Genomic DNA, 24,993 nt, shown 5'->3' on the forward strand with positions numbered 1-24,993 from the left:
GAAAACAAGATTACTAAGATATATGATACTGATGGAAAACCAATTGGAAAAGGTGATCAAACTAGAGGTAATATATTCTACCTTGATATAGAGGATGCTACTTGTTTAGTTGTAGAATTTGATGATGTGTTGCTATGGAAAAAGAGGTTATTTCATGTTAATTTTGATAACTTGGTTAGTGTCAGTAAAATGAGAAGAGTCAGAGGTTTGCCTAAGTTGGAGAAGCCTGACAATATAACTTGCAAACAATGTCAGTTAGGCAAAATGACAAAGTCAAGTTTTAAGAGTAAGAGTTATACCTCGAAAAGAATATTAGAAACTATTCATACTGACCTATGTGGAACAATTGAAGTGCAAAGCTAAAAATGAGATATATTATGCTGCTTGTTGATGATTATTCTAGAATGATGAGAATAATATTTCTAAAATAGAAATCTGATGCTTTCCAAATGTTTAAGTGGTACTTAGCAAGAGTTGAGAAGGAAATGGGTAAAAGTTTGAAATATTTGAGATCTAATAGAGGAGGAGAATTTACATCAAATGAGTTTAGGATGTTTTGTAATGATAGAGGAATCAAAAGACAAACATCTGCCCCTAGAACCCCTCCACAAAATGGAATTTTTGAAAGGAGAAACATATGTGTCACTGTACCAAGACACTCATGATAGAAAAAAATGTTACTTTGAAATACTAGAGAGAAGCTGTAAGTACAACTATTTATACCTTGAACCATGTACAAGTCAAGAAAGGTACTTATTCAACACCTTTTGAACTATGATATGGATACTCACCTAATGTAAAATATTTTAAGGTATTTGGAAGCAAGTGTTATATTCTTAAAGATTTTAGGAATGGTAAACTTGATGTAAAAAGTGAAGAAGGTATATTTCTTGGTTATTCCACAAGAAGTAAAGCTTATAGGTGTTTAAATACTAACACTAAAAAAATTATGGAAAGTGCAAATATAAAAATTGATGAATATACAAAAGTATATAAGGCTGAACCTATGAAGGAACTAGGAGAATACAAATCATTTGTATACTTTTATGAAGGTATTCTTTGATGAAGATGTTGTACATCAAGTTCTAAACCAATAGTAAGTTCTAGTGACTCTCAGGTCACATATTATGAATGCCAAGTTACATTCAGGAACCGAGCTACATTTAGGTGCCGAGTTACAGAATGAAGTTGAGGAACATTCTGATTCTGAGATTAGTGTACATGAAAGATATGTTGAACTACCTAATAGAGATGTACATAGTGATTTAGAAGTTGAGAGACAATATGTAAAAGCTAGAGCTGAACCAAGATTGTCTAAGTATGTTAAGAGACATCATCCTACTGCACAAATTGTTGGACATAAAGATTCTAGACCAATGACAAGGAACAAGTTGAGAAATGATACATGTTTGCTAAGAATGCAAGAACCTAAAATGGTGAAAGATGCCTTAGAAGATGTGGATTGGAGTAAAGCCATGGAAGACGATATTGAACAAATTGAGAAAAATAAGACATGGACTCTAGTTCCTAGACTAGAAGACAAAAATGTGATTGGTACCAAGTGGGTATACAGAAACAAGTTTGATGAAAATTTTGAAGTCACAAGGCACAAGACAAGATTAGTTTGTAAAGGATATGCACAGAAAGAAGGGATTGACCATTATCAAATGGATGTTAAGTCTACAAATATGAATGGTATATTGGAGGAAGAGGTTTATATAGAACAACTAGAAGGATTCATTGATGCTAACAACAAAAACATGGTATGTAGACTACACAAATCTCTTTATGGTTTGAAGCAAGCACCAAGAGCATGGTATGAGAGGCTTCGTAAATATCTTGTGATGATTATATTTGAGAGGACTGATGATAATGACAATCTATACTTAAAGACAAAGAAAGGAAAAGGTATTTTGTTATCTAAAATTTTTGTTGATGATATCATATTTGGAGGTCAAGATACTTTATGTAATGCTTTTGCAAATGAAATGAAGAAAGAATTTGAGATGTCTATGTTTGGAGAGATCAAGTTCTTTATGGGTTTGCAAGTAGATAAGATGAAATATGGTATATACATCGCTCAGTCAAAGTATGTAAAGGAGATATTGAAAACTTTTGGATTGGAGGATTCCAAGCTAGTAAGTACACCTATGATGACATGACATAAATTGTCAAAGAATGATGATTCAACTGAGGTGAATCATACGGTATACATGTCTATGATTGGAAAATTATAGTATTTAGTACACAATAGACCTAATATTGCATTATTTGTAGAGATAGTTGCAAGATTCTCTGTTAATCCCAGGGAGAATCACTTCATGGAAATAAAGAGAATAATGACATATCTAAAAGGAACATAGGAGTATGGTCTATACTACAAGAAAAATGAGAAATTTGAATTGAAGGCCTATACTTATGCTAATTAGGATGGAAATATTGATGATAGAAAGAGCACCAATGAATGAGAATTTTTATTAGGCAAAGGGTTGGTTACATGGACTAGCAAAAAACAAAACTACATTTCTCAATCTACTGTTGAAGCTGAATATGTTGTTGTTGCGGTAAATTATACAAACATTGTATGGATCAAACAACTACTCAAAGGTATGAAGGAGGAAATCATTGAACCTATGATACATTATTGTGATAATACAAGTGCTATAAATATATCAAAGAATTCTATAATGCATACAAAGACTAAGCATATTGCAATCAAGTATCATTACTTGAGAGAAATAGTTCAAGATAAAAAGGTGAAGATGGAATATGTTAACACAAAAGAGAAAATGTTTGATATCTTCACAAAAATATTACTTAAGGATGAACATGAGTATCTAAGAGGTAAACTAGGGGTGATACCAATATCAAAGGCTATCTAAGAAGCATGAGGGGTGCCCTGCATGAAATAAGTTGATTGACTTATGTTACACATTAATGTAGCAGATCTTACTTTAGGAGTTGCCTAAAGTAATCAAATAGCTAGAGCTATAAATTAGTCACAAGAAAGGTGATAGAGGGAGAAACTAAAAATATTCATATTTGCATATGAAGATGACATGTCTTTTGCATTATTGTCAAAGAGGGAGAAAGTGTACTGAGAGATGAAAGCTAAGGGAGATGAAGGAGAAATCCTAATCTATCTAATCTTGGTAAAGGAGAAAGTGTACCTATTGATTAAATCTACCTAGTAAGAGGGAGATAATGTTGAGGGAGATAAAAGAAGTAATCAAGAGGGAACCATAGGGATAAGTTGGTTGATTTTCTATTGGTCAAAACATAATTTTGTAACCTATTCAAAAGATGAAAATTGTTGATAGAGGGAGAGATTTCAATACAAGGATTTTTTTTGGGTATTTTGTTGCTCTTACTGATTAAGTATGGTCAATTTGGTTTTCCAAAGAGGGAGATTGTTGAAAACAGATTGATACAAGTATGATAGATTTGTTTCAATCATTGTTTTGTCACTAATGTCAAACCTGCTAGTTGTTGGTAAGACAATTGCTTATATGATTTAAGTACTATATTTTATTTGATTAATGAAGAGGATATGATTGAAAATGAGGTAAAAATAGCACCTAGAGGAAAGGTTGAGTTATGATATGAGGAGTACAAGAATCAGTTAAGATAGTGATATTATAGTGCATTGATAATGTACTTAAGGTTGCAAAGGTTGATTACACTAACTAAATTTAGAAGAATAAGTTAAACGAAGTTTGTCTACCAAGCTTAACATTCTACACATTGGGTGCCAAGCAAAGATAGTGCAAGCCAAGCAAAGTCAATTTCAATGTAAGCCAAGTAAAGTTTAGTTGATGCACATAATCTATGGTAAACTATTTTGAGGCAAATTCAAAGAGGATTGAAGGAGAAGGGAATGTAATAAAATGATGGGTAGATTCATTGAATCCTACCTAATCCAACCTAACCCTAAAATGGACAATGGAGGATGAACAAAAAAGAATTCTTAATTATCTATTTATAGAGATGGCTAGTCAAAAGCAAGGGTTGTAATGTATGAGAACCTAAGGAAGATAAGGATTCTAGGGTATTGCTTCATTCAGTGACCTAAGAGAAGAGACTACATTGACAAACAAGGAAAGAAGGCTTTAAGAATATGGATGCTTGAAGGGTGAACAAGCTATCAAAGCTGAAGAGTGTGAAATCCAATGAGACTTAAGGACTGAAATATAAATATGTAATCTATAAATGGAGTTGTAAGTTCTTATCAAATCAAGCCTTATTGTTACTCTCTAATCATTGTATCAATCTAGGGTAAATCCTTTGGATTAAGGTTGACCTAATAGTCATTTGTAAATTCTTTAATCTGGTGACATTCCAAGTGAATGATCTAAAGTCCTCTAACAAGGCTCACTCCTAATGTGGTGATTGAAATCCTTTAACTGGGTCACATTTAACAGTGTGCATTGTAGCCTTTAATAGGGTTGGCCTTTCATAGCACATCACTTCAAAAGAGTGAGAATGAGTAGCATGTTATTAGTGATTTTTTCCAAATTGGGTTTCCATGTTAAATCATTGCATCAAATGTGTTACTGAATTTGTTATGTTTCATGTTTACATTTTTGAAAATTGATTTGGCAATAACCTAAAAGTTTAAGTGATTGCATAATCTAATGGATGCATGCATGATGAAAATATTTTATGGATATGGGTTCACTAAGATGTGAAAAGTTTTATTTGTACATCTAGTCCTTGGATAATTGATTCATCCCCCCTTATCATTTATTCTAAAGAATTCAAACAATAAATATTATAACATTCACAAGCCAAAAACAAAACTCACATAAAGATTAGACAAGAGAAGGTGCAAACAAGGGAAGTGTGACACCATAGGGGGCCTATAAGAGGGTCTAGGAGGGTTTGAAAGGAGTAACTGCTCTCAGATTTATAATGAATATTGTCGTTGGTGAGCTCCATTGATAATTGGCTAATGAAGATACATAATTGTTTTCATTTATGGCCACACATGATGTACATGCTTCTAGAAAACCTTGAAAAGAAAGATACTTAGCTTTTGCTTCCTAGGAAATTATCTAAGTATGAAATTGGTTTACAACAATGTATTGTTTTATATGTAATTTGTTATTGATGTCAAATTATGATTAGCAAAGTGAGATGTAGATAGTATACATATTTATGCTGATGTGTACAACCTTGAACATCAGTATAGACAATATAGAAAAGAGATATTCGCATTTTACCCGTGAAACAAAACAACAGAATTAGAGGCAAAGGAATTATTTTATTTACAAAATAATTACTTGATCAATTAGGGCCAACATCCTAGATGTTTACTTTAATTTGAAAAAGTATATCATGGTCTTAATTGACCTAGCAACAATTTGTGAAAAGGCATGGTATTTATGTAAAGGACATCTTGCGAATTGAAGTGTGTTGTAGTGAGCAATTGTATTGTAATAAATGACATGTGAACTTTTTATGAAGCGATATATGCAAAATTTTGAGAACCTAATTTTGTGATCTGAGATCAAGCTATGATCAAAGATCAATCAAGAAAGAAGTTACAACACCTATATACCAGAGGACTAATTACTTGTTTAGGTAGTGAGCTCTTCTTGTAATTGGAAGTGCATGTTTGGGTAGTGAGCTCTTCTTGCATCTACTATACTACAACTCCTAACAAGGTTGGAATCTCCAAATAGAGATTCAAAGTCTCCTAACAGGGACTCTCTATACTAAATTCACACATTGACTCCTAACGGGGTCCATCCTCTGACAAGGACCATATATATCAGTATATTATCTAGTGGGTATCATCCCCACTGAAGTTTTTCCTTGGCCAAGATTTCCCTAGTTAACAAAATATGGTATTATGAGTTATCTTTGTGCATGGTTACCATTATTGTTCACCATTACTTGTTTACTTTCTTATGTATGGTTTAAAGTAATTAATGATATCTAGTTGGTGACTAAAGTTTGTAAATTACTGATTCACCACCCCTCAGTAATTCATATTTCTAACAATTGGTATCAGAGCATAGTTACTCAGAAGAGGCTTAAAAATTTGAGTAAGACCCCTATGGATATGGAACAATTGATGAAGAACCTTGAAGAGTCAATTGAACAAATTGATCTCCTTACTAAAGAAAGAGAAAAGCTAAAAGATAGATAAAAAGACTCCAAAGCATATATTGGACAATTGAAGGACAAGATTGAACATCTCAAATCCAAGCCTGAAACTGAAACCAGTGATGATGATTATTCAAAACTAAAGATAGAGTACAAGATCTTGAAGCATGAATTGAAGATTGCCAGTCTAAAGTTGACTTTGAAGAATGCTCCTAGAAAAGTTGAATTTGATTTGAAGACTAAAAATATAGATCTTAGAGCAAGTCTAGTGAAGAAGACATCTAAATTTGAAAAATTGAAAGAAGATCATGAAGAAATTCATAAGTACAACACTATTGTAAAAGGTGAACTAACTTAGTGCAAGCAAAAACTTGAAAATATTTATTCTAGTAGAGAAAAGCTTGATGATTCAATGTCAATATAGAGACCTACCTATGATAAAATTGGTCTTGGTTATCTATTTAACATGTCTATAAAGAAACTTGAAAATAGATCAGATCTGAAAGAAAAAGATAAATCTGATGATAAGATTGAATCTAGTCAATCTTCTGATAAACCTAAATAAGTTGGATAAGACAAGGAAACTATGAAATTGGATGAACCTAAGCAAATAGAATCTCCTAAGGAAATAAGATATGAATTTAGAGGTAAGTGTTTTTCATGTAATGAAATAGGTCATATGAAAATAGATTGTATAAATAAGTCATTTAATTATGCTATTGATTTTTATTGTCATAATTGTCATAGTATGGGTCATAAAGAAATTGATTGTAGGAAATCTAAATATGACAATGATAGAAGGAATAGTAGAATGTTTGGAAATACTAACACTATAGATAGAAGAAGATATAATGAAAGGACATCGAGAGAAGGAAGACCTTACAAAGAAAGAAGGTAGATAGTGTGTTATAAGTGTAACAACTTTGGACACATAACACAGAACTGTCATGAACTTGGTGATCATCAAAATTTTAGAAGCAAAACCCCAGTATGTCAGTTATGTGAAAACTTCAAACATATAGCAAAGTATTGTAGAATGGACAAAACTTCAAAGATAGAAGGAATAATGGAAGGAACTTCGGAAATAGAAGTAACAATGAAAGAAACATTGGAAATGATTGAAGGAATCATGAAAGGAACTCTAGAACTAAGAAAAATAATAAGGAACAAAGAAATGTAGTTAGTGAACTTTGAGAAGAACTCAATGGGGCATTCATAAAAGGATTAGACATCTCAAAAGAAAAGTTAGAAGATAATGAGACAGGAAGATCAAAGTCAATAATTGAGTTCGGTTCAACTAAGTTGAATTAAGCTTGTTGAGAACACCAAAATTTGAAACTTTTGGTAGCAAAGTTGGGAAAAGGTGTATCGAGATAAGTTTAGACTATAGCTAAGCTCGCTTGTAATTTGGAGCTTGTCGAAACTAGTTATGAAGGAATTAAGAGTTATCGTTATATTAGAGAAAGTTAATTATATAGTAGAAAATGAAAACTATGTTTTTACAAAGAATTTCATGGAGTGAAGATTCTTGGAGAATTGTCATGATGGAAGGAAGCTATAGTAAACTTTGGGTAGCATTTGAAGATTGAACAAAGATTTTGAGCAGATAGTTGATTTCATAATGAAATTAACAATTTTTTTATGTTTATAAAGTACACAATTAATACAAGTTCAAATTGAATGAATAAAATAGAGTACAGACTTGATTGCCACTTCATTGCAATCACATCATAAGCATAGAGTACTTAGAAGCAACTTGACAAGGCAATTTTGAACTAAACCCTATTTCAAAAAGAGGTATTTTATTGTTTCTCCACATAATTTCTTTGATAAAGTTTATATTTGGTAAAATCATGGATATGTCAGTAGTTCATAATGTTGAGAATGAGGAGAGACCAAAATTGAAAGTTGTTTCCATGAAACCTATAGAAGGAAACCCTAATTTAGCATTAGCTATTACTTCAAACAACATAGTGTATTTGGAAGATGTAGGAAGTTATCTTAATAGAAAATTTGAAACTATTGGTAGCAAACATTTGAACAAAGGTATGGAAGTTGTCTTTAACCATGATATGTTAGTAAAGCCTGGATTTGAACATTTGAAAGAACTAAACCTATTCAAATATCATTTCTACCACGAACTTGATATAGGGGAATGGACACAGATCATACTAAGTAGAGTTCATGATGGAAAATTGTGGATGGAAGACAATGTAGTTGACATTTTAGCCAACCTTATTCATGAGGTAATTGATCTTAGAAAACAAGGCAATGTTCCTATAGGTGAGAAACTAGTTAAGAAGGTTGAGAGCTACATCAAGGTAGTTTATAATGGGAAGGCCATGGTGATCAACACCATTAAATAAGATGATGTAAGATTTCTAAGTCGAATCATTGCCTATTCTATAAGTAAAAATTCTAAGATTGATGAATTATAAGTAATATTCATCTATGCAACTTATAAGATTTGTGTTGAGAAAGAATAAGTTAACCTAAATGAAATTCTAAGAGTGTAACTCCTTGAAAACTTAGAGAAAATCAAGAGAGCCAAGAATGTTTTTTTTAGATTTCAGTCATTCATCAATCATATATTCTTTCATGTACTTAAGATATTTCCATACTTATCAGTTACTAAGATTATGAGTAATGAGAGATGTACCATGGAAAAGATTATAGATGTATGTAGAAGATATCCAACAGACAAATTCTTGGATAGAAAAAAATTGATCATGAAAACATTTCAGAATGGGATGAAACAATGATTTAGAATTGCACGTGCAATTGTAGAAAAATTCAAAAATGATGTGTTATGGTTAATATAGATTTAACTCGTATTCAAGTAGTAGAACCTCAGGAAACATTCCTTGATCCCTTAAGTTATGAGTTAAGTGATGATGTAGCAATTAGATATATTAATCTATTGTTGAACTCCAAGAAGGACCAAGATGAGTACAAATTTGGGATATATGAAGAAATTACCTAGTCAACTTGGGATTCGAAAGGCCATTTTTACTCAAGATTCATATAAAACTTGTCGATTTTGGAGACAGAGCTCTAGGAAGCAAAATTTTTTTGCTTGTAGGCCTTCCGTACGGACTGTACGGATGAATAGAGCAAAAAAAATAAAATCAAGCGCACCACTGCCGCAGCACCCAGGCACTACCAAGGAGCTACCACCATGTAGCCCACGTGCTGCTGACCATTGGTAGGCCACCCAACCACCACCTATAGCAGCGGCTCGGCCCAATAGTCGATGCTATTCCGTCGCTCTATCGGCTATAGCAGCTCCTCTGCCTTCAGACCTCCGCTCTGCCTAAGCATAGTTGGCACTTAGTCAGCACATGCATGGATGCTAAGTCACTAGCTTGCATGGGATTTTTAGCCGTTCATTGTGTGACAAGTGGCAAGTCTGCCACATGGCCCTTTTGCCACATGGCTCCTGCCATGTGGCATCCATGTGGCATTGCCACGTGGTATATTTTTTGCACCGATGGCCTCTAGGCCATCAATTTTATTCACGTGAAATGCTGATGTTAGCATGATGTTAGTGCTGCATCAGCATACCTTGCCTACCTCTCCTCCTAGGTCAGTTTTGGACCTACCTTCAGTTTTTTGGCCATAACTTGAGCATACAGAGGCATTTTTCTGATCTAAAAGAAGTGCCAGAAAGCTAATTCCAAGATAGAGACATTGGTGTAGGTATTTTTAGGTTTTGATGCTTTTTTATTGCCCTTTTTTTGAAAACTTTATATTTTTGGAAAGTTGGTTTTGTCACCTTTTTAGAAATGTGGTCATTTTTCTTAGTTTTTGGACCATGCTCTTTCTATCATATTTTTAGCATTTTTTCTATATGGTGGATATCTTGAGTGTTTTAGGCCCAAGGATCATTTTCCTGGCATGGTTTCTTTTGTTTTAGGCTATACTTTCTTTTTTTTCATCTTATTTTTAGTTTTGATCATTGATTTTGAAGCACTTTTATGTATTGCACTGAGATAAAGTGCTACTTTTGCATTTTGGGGGTCATGAATGTTGTTTTGATTCAGTAGTACATGCACTATTTTCATAAAGCACCATGGGGGGGATAGTTGTTTGCTATTTTAGGCATTCTCCCTTTGTCAAGTGAGTGTCCCTTCCATGACATTAACCTCATGTAGAGTTAGTTTGACCGTGTCTTTATGGGTGTTTGTACCTCTTTCCCTCTCTCATCATTCTTGGTTCATCTGCAAGAGACTTTGGCCCACCTTCTTAGTTGCCTGTCATCTCACCCGGTCTGCATTAAGGGGGGGTTATGTTGTTTTTCTAATGCATCCTTGGTTCGATGGTTTGATAGTGTGAGCTATGTATTCAATGGTTGATCCTATATATAAGATGATTATAGTGGCTGGCTACCTATGCATTTCGGTAAGATGGATCATCTACCATATAGACATGCTCGATTTGTGCCTTCTTCTTCCTTGGTGGTACTTCAGATTAGCAGTTGCAATTTTCTTTTTGATGGTAGATTTGAAGCTTCTTTATGCTTCAATGATGCCTGTTCATGATCACTCCTTGTTCCTATTTTAGGGGACATTTCCCTAGTTGGAGGCTTCTTCAGTTCTTCACTAGGTTTTTACCTCTTTTTGGGGGAGGGTTTTTCCCATGTGGTTTTCTCTCTTTCCTCATTTTCAGAAGTTGCATTTCTTTGCATTTGTACATGGGTACCTAACATGGCCTTGTTGTTGGGACCCATTCTGCATTTCATCTTAGTTTTGTGAGCTTAAGGCATTTCCCTAAGTTGCACTTAAGGGGGGTGTTAGAGTAAATAATTAATTTATTAATTATTTATTCTATTTACTTAAGCTTACTTAGGTAAATGCATTTATTAATTAGTTGTAGTCTAGGAGTTTGTTATAAGTTGTTGAAAATACAGGAGTTTGTTCTCTCCTAAGTCATACTTATCCTCTCACATTGTTCGAGGACTTTCCACCTAATGTGGATCTATGCTTAGTTGTCACACTTAACTCTTAGCATCTTCTAGCTCATTCTAGAATATTCCTAGAGCTCTTTATATTCAGGCTCCCTCATTGTATTTTCACAACAACAATGACTTCTCATTGTAAATACATATTCTTCTTGTGTTTGCATATTTTCTCTCTCATGTCCATTTAGAGTTTTTCCCTTGCTCCATGCTCTTCTCTCTTTGGCTTCTCTTTGACAGGTTTTTGCATGCAGGTGATCTTGGGCATCTTCAAAGTTGGATTTCATCAACTCCAAAAATCTCTATTGTGAGATATATGATGGCTAACAATCTAAAAGTTAAAGATATTGAAGGCATAATAAATTAGAAAGTCTATGATAGACATATAAAGAAGAAAGCACCAGCTTGGGAATAGAATATAGAACTTTGGAAGTCTATGATAAGGACAATATGTAAAATAGATGATGAGGAAGAAGTCAAGAAATTGTCGAACAATTTGACACCATACTTGAGGAACAAGGTGAGACCATTTCTATTCATGGTGGGTGAGAAGGAAAAAAATAAGGAGGGAAACAGTTGTAGCTATCAGTCAAATGATGATAAAGTCAAATGCAACACCTACACCAGCACCTAAAACTTTAGAATTGTTAGTAAGTGGTGACACTATGTAGATTGACCAGACCAATGATACTATTAACATTGATGACACTAACCCTTTTGAAAGTTTTGAATAGCCTAAATCTCAGGCCGAGGTTATTCAAGATCAATTGAAAAAAATTAAAGAGGAAAAGAGATAATTAGAGGTAGAAAAGAGAAAGACTGAAGAAGCCCAGAAAAAACTTCTTGAAGAAGAAATAAAAATGAGAGTAGAGGAAGAAAAGAAGAAAAGAGTAGAGGAGGAAGAAAAGAAAGAGAAGGAAAGAAAATAAAAGGAAGAGAAAGAGAAAGAAGAGAGAAGAACTAAGGAGGTAGCAGAGAAGAAGCAAAGGGAAGATGAACTAAACCACCTAGTTCATCTACTCCACTTTCACTTGCTAGCCTAACAAGTGATGATGATGATCAAAATGACTTGATCTCATCTCTAATAAAATTTATTGAGAAGAATAGAAAAGTAAAGAAGCTTACAAAGAACCTTAATGGAGGTAACTGACAGATTCCATAGTACTCTAGCAATCAAGGATATAGAGGGAGATCCCAAATAGAGGACTCAAGTAGTGTTAAAATATTTTGAATAAGAATTTTACAAATTTGTTGAATGTTGCAAAGTCCAAGGCCAAAATTTCTCATGATGCTAATCTATTTAGCACCATTTGTCAAAATATCAAGAATGATTTGCTAAGTCTTGATACTTGTATCAAGGAAATTTGGAGATGTCAAAAAGATGGAAATGTAGTATACATTAAGTGTACCTTATCTCATAAGTTGACCAAGGATTTTGATAGCAAGATTGAAGGAAAGCTGAGTTAGCTAGAAGCTCTAACAAGCTAGATACAATAACCTTCCAATAAAGTTTATGACTTTGAAGGACAAGTAGCCAATGTTCACAGTGATATCAGGAAATTGGAACTTGAGAATGAACAAATTTTGAAGAGATTATAAGAATTTAGAGAGTCTATTACTCTGAAGATATAATCTATTAAGAGACAATTGGAGGAATGTGCCAAAGCCAAGGACACCTATTCACATTTCTTATACTTTGATCTCACTGTAGTTGAGATTGCATCACATGTTCTAGGTGCAATTCTCACTTCTATTGAAATAGCCAAGGATACATAGGTAAAAGGTTTAATCAGTCTCAAGGCAAGTTTTGATGATTGCATGAAGATATTATTAGCTTAAGGTAGAAAAACAAAGTTTTTGATAACAAATGAACAATTTTGACAGTTTTTGACATTCTGACCTTTGTCATTGATGTCAAAGGGGGAGAAGATGCATAAGAAAATTTTAATTAAGGTAAGGTATGAAATCCTAACGAAAGGGGGAGCATGTGTAAGATGGATAAGTTGTAAGAGATGATTAATGTATTGACACTGTAATGTTTTGGACAAGTTTTTGATACTTAGCCAATTTTCCCTATTTCATTGCCATCAATGCCAAAGGGGGAGATTGTTGACAATTGGCTAATGAAGATATGTAATTTTTTTCATTTATGGCAACACATGATGTACATGCTTGTAGAAAACCTCAAAAATAAAGATACTTAGCTTTTGGTACCTAAAAAATTGTCTAAGTATGAAATTGGTTTACAATAGTGTACTATTTTGTATGTAACTTGTTACTAACGATATATTATGATTAGAAAAGTTAGATGTAGAAAATATACATATTTATGATGATGTGTAAAACCTCAAACATTAGTATAGATAGTGTGGAAAAGTGATATTTTCATTTTACTAGTGAAACAAAATAGTAGAATTAGAGGCAAAGGAATTATTTTGTTTACAAAATAATTACTTGACCAATTAGGGTTGACATCCTACATGTTTAATCTAAGTTGGAAAAGTATATTATGGTCTTAGCTAACTTAGAAAAAATTAGGAAAAGGTATGGTATTATGCAAAGGACATCTTGCGAATTCAAGTGTGTTGTAGTGAGCAATTGTATTGTGAGAAATGATATGCAAACTTTTTATGAAGCAATATATGCAAAGTTTTGAGAACCTAATTTTGTGATCCAAGATTGAGTCATGATCAGAGACCAATCAAGAAAGAAGTTACAACACCTATATACTAGAGGCCTAATTACTTATTTGGGCAATGAGCTCTTCTTGTAATTGGAAGTGCATGTTTGGGCAGTGAGCTCTTCTTGCATCTACTATACTGCGACTCCTAATTGGGTTGGAATCTCCTAACAAGGATTCAAAGTCTCCTAATATAGACTCTCTATACTAAATTCACTCATTGACACCTAATAGGGTCCATCCTCTAACAAGGAACATATATATCAATATATTATCTAGTGGGTATCATCCCCATTGGGGTTTTCCGATGGCTAGGGTTTCCCTAGTTAACAAAATATGGTGTTATGATTTATCTTTGTGCATGGTTATTGTTAGTATTCAACATTACTTTTTTAATTTCTTATGTATGGTTCAAAATAATTAATAATATCTAGTTGGTGACTAAATTCTATAAATTACTGATTCACCCCCCCTTTTAGTAATTCCTATTTCTAACAAGCTCTAATTTAGATGACGTGATTGCTGCTCAGGGATGACCAAAGCATTGGGCAGATATGTTACAACACATGTAAGCATGACATATACTAGACAATTTGGTAGGTGCTAAAACTTTACCTTGTCAATTTTTTATGTTGATGTTATAGCATTCCCAAAAAATGAAAAGTGTGTTCTAGCGAGCATGAGTCCAATGAGATCACTTGAGGGATCAGCGAGATCACGATCCCACAAAAGGGCTGAAGGTAAAGGGTTAAATGAAGGGTTTTATGTTTTTTTTGTGGGAAAGTGAATCTAGCTTGCATTTAATGTGGGATAGTGAGTTTCAATGCAGGAAAGAATTTTTGGTAGTGGAAATGCAGTCCCATAGGTTAAGTGCGGGTCAGGGTAGAGTCAATGTGGGAATGAGGATTAAGGTTGACTATGAGGAAAAGTTTTTGAGAAGTGTTCCCACTAAAATCTATAACTATAAGAATGCAAGGACAAGGATAGGTCATAGGAACATAAACACACTTGTGAGAATGTAGTCATAGGGTTAGGTTTGATGGGTAAAAGTGGATTATGAAACATGGGAAAAAGGGGGTTAATAGAAAGTATAATTGACATTGGTTTGGTTTTTTGGATGTAGTGGTCACTAGATACATTAGTGTCACAAGAATAATGTGTTACAATACTGTGTGCTAGAGAGGAGTTCACACCAGTGAACTGGGTAAGGATTGACATTATTAAGTTGGGGCATCTGGCTAGATTGTCACATACTCATACATACATGGCTATAGTGATAATATTGTGCAAGAATTGGCATAGTGTGAAATGGATGTTTCATCTACCGACAAGTAAGATGACTGTCACCTTAGAGGATGTCTATAGGATCTTTTGGCTACCAGTATGGGGCACGTTAGTGATGACAATGAGAGAAGTCACAGGAGAGCCTTGGTACAATGATTGGTGGGACCTGAGGTCTAGTTTAGCACTTAAATTAGGTGGCCAAAGATGGCTACATATATTTCTATGTGTGTGGGCTAGTGTCAAGGTACATTTCATTAGATATTGGTAGTTTAGGAGTGATACTAGCATTGATTTCTATAATTATCCATATTGTAGATTAGGGAGTCCTAGCTGTATGGAGCTCACTGATTTTCATAGTGCTATACAGGGACTTGCACCATATAGTATATTAGGGCATGTGACATCACTAGGGAAGGAGAATGGGCTTTTTAACCCTCCTACATGATAGGGCATGGAGCATATTGTGACATTTAGAGTGATTAGGCAAAGGGATAGGCAGCTATAGGAGCTTGTGGTATACATCTGGGGAGATCTATTGACTTACCACCACATAGAGGAGGTGGATTATTGGAGAGTAAATATAGACAAGATTTGGGTAGTGACATGGAGGCCATATATAGGTCTCAAGCCATGGGTAGAAGAGAGGAAACAACTACCTTACACTATATCATTGTGTTTTATTTTTGGGTGATGGGACTATATAGCTGAGAAATATCGACCAGATAGGGTGCTACGAAATTTTTTTTGGTCACAGGATGCACCAAGAGATGTAGTGTTGCACCAAGAGATGTAGTGTGGTCTTAGAGAGTTACCAAGGAGTCACTTACACTATTTGGGCCACCTCTACAAAGAGAGAGAGATGACACACTAGGATTTGGACTGGTTCGATAGGCCACCAAATGTTGGGTCCACATAGGGATACAAGGATCAATTTCAACACCCAAGGCTAGTGGGCAGAGCACAGGTTACTAGGGAGGTGGTGGTAGTAGGAGAGATTTTCTGAGTGATGAGGAGGGGGAGGTATGAGGCAAGGGCCTGAGATAACGGGTGGAGGTTGTGGTGTAGGGGGAGTCACTACATAGGAGGAGATGGAGGGAGAGAGGAGAGGGAGCAAGAGGAGGGGAGGTAGGAGGAGGTAAGGAAGGATGAGGTGAGGAGACAATAGGAGGGAGGATAGGGGGCCTAGGGACTACTTGGGGGAGGAGGAGGAGGAGGAGGATCTTCAGCTAAAGGAGAGGATGGTGGATTGATGGGGAGATATGCCTCCCTGTAGTAGGCACATGATACCATGAGCCAGTTGTTGTGGGACACATAGTGAGAGAGGGACTAGCTTAGAGATGAACAAGATTAGTTTTAGAGGGAGTAGAATGCTACCCAAGGGCAGCTAGACAGAGCAAAGATTGAGCTAGGGGGACTATGATAGGAGTTGGGTCGGTCAGAGGGGAGACTAGAGAAGATGGAGTCAAAGAGGGGTAGATTGTAGGAGAGGGTGGACATTTTGTAGGAGGAGAGAGACATGATGGTGATGGAAGTGGTGACTCTCAGGGCATAGATTATAGTGGGGGGAGGGTTGGAGGAGCTGAGGTGACTGAGGGTGGAGGTGGAGGATCTATGGGAGAGGGAAAGTTTCTATAGGGGGGATACCATACAGTTGTGCCAACAGATCAAATCAAGCATTATAAGTGGCTAATGTAGTCATGGATAGTTGGCACACATAGAGGCATGTAGGGTGGTAGGGAGAGTAACTGGAGCACTAGAAGATCATAAAGGACCGAGGGTCTTAGTGGACAAGGAAGTGCAACAGATCAGGGAAGAGCTAGAGATAGGATAGGGGGACATTAGTGAGGAGGGATGATGGGGAGAGCTCAAGGACATGAGGAGGAGAGAGGATAAGGCCACTACCACCACCACCAATGATGCAAGGTATAGGGAGGGATCCCTATGAGTCCCATGGAGAGGAGGTGGATGAACAATGATATGCTGTAGTTTTGTAATTTTTAGAATATTTTGTTTTTTTAGAGATATATTTTTGTGGGTATAGACCCAGATGTACTTGTATTGATGTATGTACTATATGGACATTTTTTTGGACTATTATGGACATTTTTGTATTCTTTCAGGGGTGGATTATGTAGTCTTTATTCTTTGGAGGATATCATATATATGATGAGCATTCTTTGGGGTGGGATATGTGTGTAATGAGTACTATGCCTATGGGATTTATCGTACTATATGCTTTTATGAGATGCATGTGGATATAGATATGAGGTAGATGAACATGTGTTATGCATGATGTGATGCTTTATATGAGATGGATGGTATGCATGATATTACTAACGTGTTTGATGCAAGATGTGATGTTGTTCATGAGATACATGCGATGCATGATGTTAATGACATGTTTGATTTAGAATGTGATGTTGTTCATGAGATATATAAGATGTATGATGTTATTGATGTTTGTGATGTAGGATGTGATGCTGGTTATGAGATATATGAGATGCATGATGTTACTAAAGTTTGTGATGCAGGAACTGATGTTGGTTATGAGATATAAAATGCAAAGAATGATAATGAAAAAATGGATCCAAAAATAATGCAAAGAACACCTAAAATGCACTATAAATAATAGATGCAATTGAAAATTTTAAAATGAATCAAAATAGACTATAATGATGCAAATGATAATTTGAAAATAAATCTAAAACTATGATGATGTAAAATGATAATTGAAATGAACCTAAGAAGACTATGATAATGCAAGTGAACTTGAATGAATCTAAAAACTATGACGATGCAAATGATAATGGAAAATGGATCGTAAAAAGACTATGACAATGTAAAATGACAATGGAAATGAACCTAAAAGGACTATGATGATGCAAAGTGATAAAAAAAAATCCTAAAAGAACTATGATGATGTAAAATGATAATGGAAAATGGATCTAAAAAGACTATGATGATGCAAGATGATAACTAAAATTATCCTAAGAAGACTATGATGATGAAAAGTGATAAAAAAAATAAACCTAAAAGAACTGTGATGATGCAAAGGGATAACTAAAATGAATCTAAAAAATATGATGATAATTTCACCTAAAGAGACTATGATAATGAGGTAAGTGATGAATAAACATGATGTAAATGAAAGTATAATGACATGGATGCAAATGTGGGAGTAGGGAGATGGGTGAAATGAACTTGTAGCATATCACTAATCGATCGTAGCCTCAGGTGGTGGGATAAAACAATGTGTAAAAATTTCAATGTAGGTGGTTTAGGAGATCTAGGGAGATTTGATAGGTGTGGGGATGTGAGAGAAAGGAAAGGGTGATAGGTATTAGATTGGACCCTTGTAGTGGGGTGAAATGAGGGGGGATAGAAAAATAGGAGTAATGGAACCTTTAGGGATAAGATTTGTAAGAGAGGTAAGACAAATGTGGTAATGTGAGATGAGGGAGATGTTCTTTCATGAAAATGAAGGTAGTGAGGGGAAATTTTTCTTGAAGCTTGAGGATGGGGTACTTCATAAAGAAGGACCACCATCTAGTTTGAGCACTTAGTTTGATATAGAAATATTGAGGATATACCAAGGTTACCAAGAACATCAAGGCCAGTACACCAATATTACATAGGAATGACTCAAAACAAATATGCAAGGATTTTCCTAGTATCACACATGAATCCTAGAGGAACCAGAGTGGAAATGATACTAGATAATCCACAAGAAAATGATATTTCCCAACTACACCATGTGATAAAAAATGATCATATATTTGGAACATGCAATAGTCACATCTGACTAACTCACAAGTAGAAAAAGACCTGATCAAAACCTCACTCTCTAATTGCCCCATTCATAGCACACCATAATATAAGAGATCGTGGTGACCTTAAGAAGAGAACAACCAAATTTCTTGGAAAATATAATTAAGAACCAAAAGGTGAAATCCAACATTGAAAGAATGAATAAATCCTTAAAAACTAACCTTTTTCCAAAGAGATTGGTAGGAATAGATACTAACAGACCAAGATTAGACATGAGCAAGGATGCATCCTACAAGGACCTATTGGTAGTATCTAGGACTACGATGAGATAGGAAATCGTAAATGTTAGGACAACACTATAATGACAAGGGATCTTGTATAAGGATTCACTAAAGTATCTAACCAAGAGAGCTACAAATTGTGACCAGGCATGAACTGACACAAAAGAGGAGGGATATACAATGGGAATAAGATAAGGACTAACTATAGTGGTATATACAATAAACTAACCAGGATATATATAGGGATCACTATACAAATGTTTAGAGTGGTTTGACATTTAGTATGATAGGTTGGCAGTCTTATTTATAACAAAAAAAAGCTCAGGATGAGGGGATGGTGGAAGTGGTCTAATATAGTTCAATGTGAAAAAGATTAGGATGAGAAGATAGTGTGAATAAAAATATGGTGCACTATTTTACAAGGGTTATGATACATGGATATGATACAAGAGATAAGATACAACTCATATGATACATGTGATAGGGTACATGGATATGATATATGTGGGAAGTACCATGATATAATACACTTCTCTAATTCAATTTCCAAGCTTAGGGATGGAGATAGTGACAGTGACAATGCGATGATGGGATCTTTGGAACACCTTGGGAAAATAGGGATATGGATGATGAGATGTGGGGAGAGATGGCGGGAAGATGTAAATCAATGATAGATAATGGGAAGGCCATGTACATGTGGCATCTATTTGCTAAGTTTTCACCAAGGTACCTATCCAAAGTGCTTGAATTGCTAGCTTAGCTTTTGATGCTTATTTTTCTTTACTATTTTATTTTTCTTTTTTGGATATATATATATTTTTTGGTCTTTTTACAAGGTTAACAAGATATGCTAAGGAGCTTAGATATAGAACTTCTTGAGGTAATGATGTTGGTGGGGCCATTTAGGGCTTCACCTTCAAGTGTTGACAGCTAACATGCTCTTGAGCTAAAAGATGTGGCAACAACATATTGACCAATCCATGTAGGCTCAAACTTGCCCTTTTTTTCTCATTCTTCTTGGACTTTCATGTTTTCTTTGAGGGCCATGTCACCTACTTAAAATTGCCATGGGTGAAATTTCTTGTTGAAATTGTGGTTGAGGTGATTCTAATAGATTATGAGATGGTTATAAGCTTGTTGCCTTTTTTCATCAAGTGGATCTAGCTATGTGAGTCTAGCTACTCTGTAATCCTCATCTAAGATTTGTCCTCGCAAAGGGATGTGCAAGGATGGGAGTTGAAATTCAATAGGTAGGACTACTTTAGCACTGTAGATGAGGGAGTATGGGGTTGTGTCTATGGATGTACAAAATGAGGTGAGGTAAGCCCATAGGGCAGGGTTGATTTGTAAATGCCAATTGTGACTAGAATCATTAACAACTTTCTTGAGGATTTTGTGTAGAATTTGGTTAGTTGCCTTAGTTTGAACATTACTTTGTGGGAAGTATGGGTTGAAAAATGGTGATGAATGTGGAGGGAGGTGTACAAATCTTCCATATTTAGGTTTTCAAAGTTACTTCCATGGTTTGTAAAAATGGTAACAAGGATACCAAAGTGGTAGATAATATGATAAAGGATGAATTTAGATACTTGAACTCATAGTGACAAGTGGGACTACCTCCACCCACTTGGTGAAGTAATCCATAGCAATGATGATCCATTTGTGGCCTTCTAAAGATAAGGGTGTAATAACACCAACAAGTTAAACCCCTAACATGTAAACAACCATGGTAGTGCAATGGGTTGAAGATCTTGAGCTAGAGCTTGTATCAAATTTGCATGCTGCTGACAATGTAGATATCTTTTGACAAAATTACAAACATCATGTTCTATAGTAGGCCAATAGTACCCATCTTTGAATATTTTTCTAGCTAGGACTATACCACTTATGTGAGCATGACACAGTCTGGAGTATACCTCTTTTAATGACATAGCAACCTCATTTTGGTCTAAACACTGAGAGAGAGTATCATGATAACCTTGGCAATATAGGGTGTTAGCTATGATAGTATAGTGGGATTCTTGGTGAATGAGGTCTTGGCATTGAGTTCCTTTGAGATAAGGAGATATGATACCATTTTTTAGATAAACATTAAATTTGAGGTACCATAAGGATTGAAGACCAACCAAGATGCATAATTGTATTGATTCATCATTCTTGTATGAAAACTCATGTAGCTGCTTGACTAAGAACTCATACTATGTCGCTTCTTGAGGGATATTCAAGAGTGAGCCAATAGTGGCCATGGCATCTGCAACCTTTCTTTGCAACTGTGGCACCTACATGAATTAGATATGAATGAAATGTTGCTTTAACTAATCAACCAATTCTTTGTAGAATTGGAGTTTATCATATTTTGTATGGTACTCATCAAGGACATTCTTGATAATTAATTGTTAGTCTCCAAAGACCTATAGCTTTGTGATGTTACATTCAATGACTATCTTAAGCCCTACAATAAGAGCCTCATACTTTGATATGTTGTTGGTGCACTAAAAATAAAGTTTGAAAGACTTAGGAATATAGTCACCTTGAGGGGTGACCAAAGATATGCATTCTCTAGAGCCATGGGATGTATAAGATCCACCAAAGTATAACTTTCGTGATGATTGTTCCTCTATCATGCAAATATATTCATCTGGGAACTCTATAATGAGAAGGTGATCAATGACTAAGGGTGCATCAATCAAATGATCTACAATACCTTGTCCTTTGATTGCCTTTTTTCTGACATATTGAATGTAAAATTTACTAAGTATGACCCATGTTTCTAGGAAGCCTTGTTGTGATGTGGAGCCTAGTCAGACTTGGAGATTTATTCAATGCATTTCCTCCCCAAATTATTTCTATGGGGGTTTGGGGGTAGTGCTCCCAAGATGGAGTCAAGGGGCATCACCCCAAGTGTGCTCCCTATTGCATTATAGGGTGGGGTTGAGGGGCAATGCCCTCATAGGGGTTTTTGGGGGTGGCACCCCCAAAGCCAAAAATGACCTTATATTATAAAAGTTATCAGCTACTATTTCTCTATTAGATGACTTATTCTAGCCCTAATTTTGTAAGTAGAAAAATGTTGTATAAAAAGGCTTAGGGTTAGGGATTTCATAATGTATGGTGATATTATAGCTTCTTGCGACAATAATGAGGTGTAAGGGATTGTAGATTATAATCACTAGATATAATAATATTAGACTTGATGTTGGTGGACATAGCATAGGGATTGGGTGAACCACATTAAATCTTGGTGTCTTGTGTTCTCTTATATGCGATCTATTTTATTATGATATTGGTTAAATTTGCATGTAACTATTACTTTCATCCATGGTTAATCCTAGTGAGTGGTATCAAAGCCAAATAGTTATCATTTTTTGATTTTTTTGGCTATACCATCATCAATTTTTTTCTGTAGTCCTCTACAGGAAGGTCTCATAGTTGAGTGGGAGTGACAATAAAAAAGTGTAAGCTAAATGTGGGGAAGTTTAAAGGGAAGAACTTTGAGTTATGGAAGATGCAAATGGAGGACTATCTTTATCAAAAGGATTTATGGAAGCCATTGGAAGGAAAAACAAAGAAACAGAGAACTATAACAAATGAGGACTAGGAAATTTTAGATAGAAAGGCACCTAGAAGTATTTGGTTATGTTTGGTACCATCAATGACATTTAATGTTACAAAAGTGAAGATGACAGAAGATTTGATGTAAACCCTAGTGAAACTGTATAAAAGCCCTCTACTTCAAACAAGGTATTTCTCATGAAGCATTTATTTAATATGAAGATGGTAGAAGGTGGATCTATTGTAGATCATTTAAATGAGTTTAATACTATTACTAGTCAATTATATTTAATGAATGTTAGTTTTGATGAATAAATTAGGGCTCTCTTGATTTTCTATTCTTTTTTAGAAAGCTGGAATGGCTGGGTAATGGCTATGAGTAATTATGTTTTTGGATCTAATACCCTAAAATTTGATGATGTGATTGGTGTTATTCAGAGTGAGGAAACTCATAGGAACACCTCAAATGAATCTACATTAGGAAGTTCTTTGAATGCAAAAAGTAGCGACAAAATGACTGAGAGAGGAAATAATTCTATAAATCGTGGGAAATCAAGAGGAAAGTAAAAGGGAAAGAGGTTTCAATCTAGAGGACCAAGAGATTGTTGGTATTGTGGGAAACTAGGGCTTATGAAGTATGTATATTACTTCCCTAATTAGTCACTACAAACTAATAATCTCCCACTTGGGCACTGATCAAACTCCACACTAGAAAATAATCTCCCACTTGGAGACTGATCCTATAGCTATACTGCTACCACATGAAGTTCCCACTAGATCAAAACCACCCTGGACTCTACTATTCTTTTATTCTATTTAGTCTAGAAGACCTACCAAAACTGAAGAGGAATTTAGATTCTTTGTTGTGACTACCTTTGTAAACATATCTATTGGATTGCCATCTGTATGTATCTTGTCTAGCTTTAACTATCCATCATCTAAAACTGATCGAATGAAATGGTACCACAACTATATGTGTTTTGTCTTTAAATGTAGAGAATAATTCTTTGCAAGATTAATGGAACTTTTACTATCTAAAAACAAATAATTATCCCTATGAGGGTGCCCCAATTCTTCCAAGAAGAATCGAAGCCATATCTTCTCCTTGGTTTTCTCTATAGCAGCAACATACTCTACCTCTATAGTGGATAAAGCATTCACCTTTTATAACCTGGAAACCTAGCTCATAGCTGCCTCACCACTAGTAAATACATGACCTATAGTACTCCACCTGGTATCAATATATCCTGCCAAATCTAAATCAACATAACCCTATAAATTAGTAGCAGAGCCCCCAAAATGTAAACACTTACTAGATGTTCCTCTCAAATGTTTTGGAATCCATTTAATTGCATTCCAATGCTCAATTGCCAATCATATACCTCCTAATGACTCCCACTAAATGTGAATTATCTAGCCTTGTACATACCATAACATACATCAGGCTTCCTATAGCTAAAGCATAAGGTACCTTGGACATCTTGTCCTCCTCTTCTTGTGTCTTTGGACACATCTCCTTAATCAACTTCAAATGACCAGGTAAAGGTGTACTGATAGCTTTAGCATTCTCCATAGAGAAATGTTGCAACACCTTTGCAATATAATCAACCTGAGATAATGTCAATGTCCTATTCTTTCTATCTCTACAAATCTTCATACCAAGGATTTGTTTTGCTGCCACCAAATCCTTCATAGAAAATGCATGTGCTAACTAGTGTTTCAACCCCTTGATATGATCCATGTTAGACCCAACTACAAGTATATCATCAAGATATAAACATAAAATAATGTAGATGTCATCATCCAACCTCTTAAAGTAAACACAATTATTTGAATGACACCTACTATATCCATGCTCATTCATAAAACTATCAAATTTCATATACCATTGTCGAGGTGATTGCTTGAAGCCATATAAACTTTTCTTCAATCTGCACACTAAGTTCTCCTTACTTTTGACCTCAAATCCCTATGGCTGAGCCATTTACATATTTTCATCCAAATCACCATGAAGGAAGGCTATTTTAACATCAAGCTACTCCAAATGCAAATCTTTAGTAGCCACAATACTTAAAATAGCGCGAATAGAAGTCATCTTAACAACAAGAGAGAATATCTCATCAAAGTGAATGCCTTTTTTATATGCAAATTCTTTTACAACTAACTTGGCTTTAAATCTTTTCTTAACTCCATCCTCTTCTTTCAACCTATAAACCCACATATCGTGTAAATCCCTTTTACCTACAACCAACTTTTATAAATCCCAAGTCTTATTTTTTAGCAAAGAGTCTATTTCATCTTTCATTGCAGAATCCCATTGAATCTTAGTATCCACCTGTACAACTTCATCATAACATTTA

This window comes from Cupressus sempervirens, chromosome 8 (assembly GCF_028749045.1).
Source record: "Cupressus sempervirens isolate cs-2001-9-10 chromosome 8, ASM2874904v1, whole genome shotgun sequence".
Taxonomy (NCBI): Eukaryota; Viridiplantae; Streptophyta; class Pinopsida; order Cupressales; family Cupressaceae; genus Cupressus; species Cupressus sempervirens.